This window comes from Adiantum capillus-veneris, chromosome 3 (genome assembly GCF_014529385.1).
Source record: "Adiantum capillus-veneris isolate H3 chromosome 3, ASM1452938v2, whole genome shotgun sequence".
Lineage (NCBI taxonomy): Eukaryota > Viridiplantae > Streptophyta > Polypodiopsida > Polypodiales > Pteridaceae > Adiantum > Adiantum capillus-veneris.
In genome coordinates, this window is record NC_140933.1 from 107,247,917 (window position 1) to 107,253,916 (window position 6,000).

Below are 6,000 nucleotides of genomic sequence, written 5' to 3' on the forward strand. Positions count from 1 at the left end.
CTCGGTCAATGCATGGAAAAATTAATGCTGTGTAAGAGAAGGGAATAAGCAAGATGCTTATTGGCATTCGCCGTCAAGGTTTCCTGTTTTCTTGGCAAGTAGCAGCTGTAACTCTACTGCTCTTTGTTTAATGGTCTTTTTGGTCAGAGGCAACTGCGTTGCCGACACTGTTGATGGAGTCGTAGCTATTTCGGAGGATGTGATAGCTATGGGCCGTATGGCCTTGGCTTTCCATTGGTAGTGTGGTGCGGCCAAATTTGCCCCTTGTTGGTTTGTCATCGGCACCCACTTATATTTGTTTGCCCGGTTGACCTGTACATGTCTACTTTCCATCGTTGCTTGTACCGTAGGTATTTGCTTTGTCTTTTGCTTTGGTATCCAAATGTGAGTGACATGAGGGTTTTGGCTAAGCATTTTCTTTGGAATCCATATCTGCTTGGTTACCTTGGTTTTTGGTTGCACCATTTGCTTTGTTAGAATTCGGTTGTCACATTGTGTTTTCCCCCTCATGGCGTTTCTATCCTTCCGCATCCATACTTGTTTACCTTGTTGTGGTAGTCTAGATTTTTGCAGTGTAGTCGGTGATTTCAGCTTTCTGTGATGAGCATGGTTAACCGTTAGCTGGTAGTTGGTCTCAGGTTTCGTGTTGATCGTTGAGGGTATTTTTTCTTTGGTATTTGTTTCCAGTGATTGCATGGCTTGCATTTGATCTGGATGTTCCTTTTGAGCAAAAGCTACCACCTGTTGTTCGTTTTCGTGCTGGATTTTGACCGCCTGTGCTTTCCAGTCTATTTGGACATTGTATGCTTTTTGCCAAGGTTGCCCTAGCAGCATTGGTTGTTGTGTGCTTTCATCCGTCACCACATAGAATTTGTGTGGGTAAATATATTGATGTAACTGTATATGCAATATAATCCACCCTAATGTTTTCAATGGATGTGATGTGCTACTTTCCAGCACTTGGGGAGTAGGATGAAGTTGATCTGCGACTTGGAGTTGTTGGTATAATCCGTAAGAGATCAAATTTGCTTGAGCACCCGCATCGAGCAAGGCTGGTGATTCAACTTGATCATTGCCCACCTTGACTGTAATTATTGGCTCGACTGTGTCTTCTTCCAAGTTCATGAGTTGAATGGCATTGATTCTCAATGGTGGTTTACTTTGTTGTTGTTGTCGCAGAAGTCGTCTTTTTGCAATGCGTTCTTGTGCTTCGGTTTGAGCTTCCTCCCGTACTCTCTCTTTTTCTTTCATTCTTTGTTTTCCTTGATGAATTTGTTGGAGCATCTCCTGTGTGAGTGGAAGGTGATATCTCCTTAGTCGACACCCACTAATCCAGTTTGGCATTTCTTCACCTGCTAATGTAGCAAGCTTGACGGCCCCACTTTGTGATACATCATGAATCACAAATGGTCCCATCCCTCGCTTTTTCAGTTTCTTGGCATGTTGCTTCAATGTATAAACAAGTACGTAATCTCCTGTTTTAAACTCTTTGGTACGCACATGTTTATCAAAAAACTCCTTTTGCCTTCTCTTTTTAGCATAGATCAAAGCGACCGCTCGTAAGCGGAGTTCATCTAGCTTTTCAAGATCATTAATTCTTGAAGAGTGTTCATGCCCTGTCCATTCCAAGTTTGTTGCTACGCGTAGAGCTTTTCTTTCCCGATTCGCTTGTTCTCGCGTTTGTTCTTTTCGATTTTTTGAGAATTTTCCTGATATTTGATCTTTCACACAATCCTCTGCTTTTACAAGCATCAAATAGTGAATTTTTTCTTTTATCCTGGGCATCAGGTTCTGTCTCACTTTATTTTCGGCTCTTTTATTCCTATAGCGTTCCTGGAGTCTAGGGTGTTGATTAGCAAAATCATAACACTTGATATTCTCTGCTTCATTCCCACGCTCACTGGAGGTGTCCGAACACTCATTATCTGCCTCATCATTTACTTCCACTTGCTCAGAAGAGTTGTAAAACTCTTCTTGTTCTGGAGGTGCTACCATCTCTTTTTCTGGAATCACGCTTACTATGTAATAGGGTAGCACATCGTAACCATCCTTATCGCAAAATTTTTTTGTTGGACTGTCGATAATGGTACATACATCTAACGTTGCCAGTATGTGTTCCCATTTTAGAGGCTCCAAGGCATCTTCAGGGAATGGCTCCGGAATATACTCTTTGTCTTCAATTGCTCTTTCTAAGATGCAATCCTCTTTTCTTAAGATTCCACAATGTGAAGCTCCGCACATCCATAGCTCTTTTGGTTGCCCCAACCATGCTGGTAGTTCTGATCGTGCTATTCTAGCCGAATCAAACTCTTCCACAGGTGTTTGGTTTACATCCTTGTAACTATGGTCTTTCAAGTGTATTTTAGTTGTCGTCTCGCCATGTCTGAGGTATATGTGGTCATAACCCCAATCTTGGACCATCTTTAGTTGTCGCATGAATGGTCGTCCCAAGATTATCTCATAATTGTTCTTTCTGTCGAAATCGACTATTGCAAATGTATGCTCATACTCGATCCCGCACGAAGTGACAATTACCTTTTCCAAGAGTCCGAGAGTCTTCTCCATGAAACCATCTGCCAACTGCAGCTTCATTCAGGTAGCCCTCAGAGCTGGTTTTCCCCATTTTTTCTAGACTTCCTTCGTGGCGATAGCAACTCCCGCTCCACTGTCAAGAATATCTTTAGAAACCACTCCTTGGAACTCTACAGGTAGCGTTGTGTTTCCGTCTTCTCCCTCACAATATTCTCTAACCTTATTCAATGGTACCGGCCTAGTGTTTAGATTAGGCCTGTCCAACTCCCTGATTCCTTCTTGTAGTTTCAAGGTGGGGTCTTTTACTCCAAATTTTTCCAGGCATTTTCCTACTGTGGTCCACATGTTTGGACTTAGCTTTAGGAGTTCTGCTAACGTGATTGTGCATGCCACCGGGGTGGCTAACAACTCAATCAATCCTTGTGAGTCCATCACCTTGTTAGAAGAAAATCTTTGAGATGGAATTGCCCTCACTTCCGACTTAGCTTCGTATTCTCCTAGGTAAGAGGGTAAAGTTCTCAAAGAGTCTGGTTGGCTGTGTCCCGAACTAATAGATCCTTGGTCTCCCCCTTGTGAATGCACCTCAAAGTTTATTTGTGATCTTGCCTCAAATTCTTCAATAGGAGGTAGGATCACATTCTTTCCTTTTCTCGTGCTATTCATGTGGTCATTCATTCTATTAGCCTCGTTGGCCTCTCTAATTTGCTTCCACAGATCATCTAGACCATTATCGTCCTTTCCCATCTCTGCCGATATTCTAGGACGGACCCCGTCACTTGCCCCTTCGGTGGTATTGGGCACTATGATAGGCTCTCCTCTAGACTCATATTCATTAGTGAGTCTTTCCTTTGTTTCCTCATGTTTCTCTATTGTTGGTTGGATAGGGGTTGGAACTGGCACATCATGGCAATTTGCCGGTTTTCCCAACGGGTCTTCCATCAATGATTGAGCCGTCTCGATCATCTTTTTACACATATCCAACCTTTGTTTTTCTATTTCCGCATATGGATATGTCATCCATCTTCGCTCCTGGGTCTGGTTTTTTTAAGCCGAGCTTCATAAGCTCTTAGAAGCGCATCCAGCTGCTCATTTACTTTGTTTGCTAGCACAGATCCTCCTAATCCTGCACTTTTGGGCTCAGCTATTTCCTTTGGTGCTATGGCTGTTGTAGTGTGTGAGCTTAGGCTGGCTAGATCTTCTAACCACTCCAACCTGTTCTTTGTATGTTTCAACTCATCGGATAGGGCGGTTTGCTCTCGTTCTTTCCTGGCTTTCCTACGAGCCTTTCTTGCCTTCCAAGTGCTTCTCAGATTTTTCGTTTCTGAACTTTGGGCATCCGTCTTTGGTTCTTCTATTATGGGTTCATTCGTCCTTCTTTGGGCTTGGTCCCGTGTCACCGCCTGAACAGATATGACTGTTTCACTTTCTGATACTCCACTCGAAGGTACTGTTTCCAACAGGTTCAAGGTGGTTTTTGCTCCTTTACTCGGGTTTTTAGTGCAATCGGGAATCAAATGAGTAATTCCACATTCTGGGCAATACGCATTGACTCTAATGATTTCATCATGGGGACAATATCTCAGCTAATGGTCTCCGCCACACTTGTAGCAGGGGCCCTTGGGTTGTTGAGGTGCTCCTTGAGCTCCCCGTTGCTGGTAAGTCTGTCTCTGTCCGCCCATGCCTCCATTGGCTATGAACAACAATGTTCGTTCATCTAAGTTATATCTTCCTTCTCCTGCGGCCTGTATAGCAGTTGGAGGTCCTTGATTCCCTATCATGCTCCATGGATCTGGTGTCGAGGGTTCCTCCGGTGGATAATAGATAGGGTTCGCCGCATATCCATTGGGATCCTCATAGTATGCATGCATAGGCATCAAAGCCTTTTCTTCTGGTTCAATTACCGTTGGGGTGTATCTTACACCAACTGGTCGTAATCCTGGTAGGGGTGGTTGTTGCCCCAACACCGATTGTGGTCTCTCTACACCTACAGGTCCTGGCAAGTTGCCTGCTTGATATCTAGGCATAGGTGGAACTTGAGGGGAAGCTACAGGAGCTTGGGGAGCATAAGGTCTCTCCCTCACATATCCCTTGTTATAGTAGCATTCCTCGGTCCCATGGTTTGTCCATTTTTGTTCAATAGCACACCACTTGGACGGTTTAGCCTGGGGTTTGGCGTACAAGTTGATCTTTTTTAGCACTTCATCTACAAGCTGTTCTTGGTTTACCACTATTTCTCCTTTCAGTGCTGTCTTGGAGGACTTGTTCCCACTTTGCTGTGAAGATGAATCGTCATCAAGGTCCTTGAACTCCCCTTCTTTGTAGACCGCACAATTGTCCACAAGGTACAAAGCTTCCTTGGTCAACTCATTCAACGTAGTGCTCCTCTTCATATGTAAGTCTTTTTGGAGATCTGCATTCCTTAGTCCTTGGATGAATATCAGCATAAGTCTGGACTGAGTTGGTAGTTCTTCAACAGGACAAAACTGCCTTCCGTACAGATTCTCCATCTTTTTGTTTGAATTTATGGATTTGTGAGACGGTATTATGAGCTATTCCCCTTTGAGAGAATTCCTCAATAAACTCGTCAAACACTTCCTCCATCGACTCAAAGTCTCTACGCTCTACAAAGTCAAACCAAGTTGCAGCATCATCCTCTAGGGTTAGTCCAAACCCTGCGAATTGGGTAGGAAAGTCTAACACCTCTTCAGCTCTAATCACACGTACAAAGGCTGCTACATGATCTCTTGGGTCTCTGTTTCCTGTGTATTTCGTGTTTACCCATTTTTGCACTTGAGAAGGTCTAATTCTGCGATGGTCTACAAACCTCATCATGGGATCACGCCTTCCAAGTCTATACCCCTCCTCAGGCCTTCTGTAATAGGCTGGTTCCTCGCCCAACGGTGCTCCTAAGCCATAATTTCTAAAGGTTCTCACCGGAGGTGGTCCTTCTCTTCGAATTCATTCCATGGGTGGTCCTCCAAGTTCGGTCGACCCTTGTGTCTTTGGCTTACTCTTTGCTTGATACCTTGAATAGTGTGGTGGTTCTTGCAAATCCCTGAGCCCTCGAGCCGCTGGATAACCCTCTCGATTTTTGTCTGGTTCCATTGTCGCACTTTGTCTAAGCCATGCCTGCAATGATGGCTGGTTTACTGGTTGGTCTTGTTTGTTGAATGCTCGCGGTCTGGGGGAATGTGATGTAGCGTCATACTCATCTGAGAATGGATTTGTTGACTTGCTTGGGGTGTGGACGGCTCTCGACATTTCCTCAGGGGCATATGCTGATGCTCCTGGACCTGTTGCTCTTTCTACTTCCTCTGGGAGAATACGTTGGTATTCTCGCCCATATCTATCAACAAAAACTATGCCCTTCCCCGTAGCAGTTTCATAAGAGAATAAGTAAAGAACTTTGTCTTTGCTTAGTTCGTCTACGTATGGTTCTTTACTGCGAAAGTAAGAGACAATACCCTC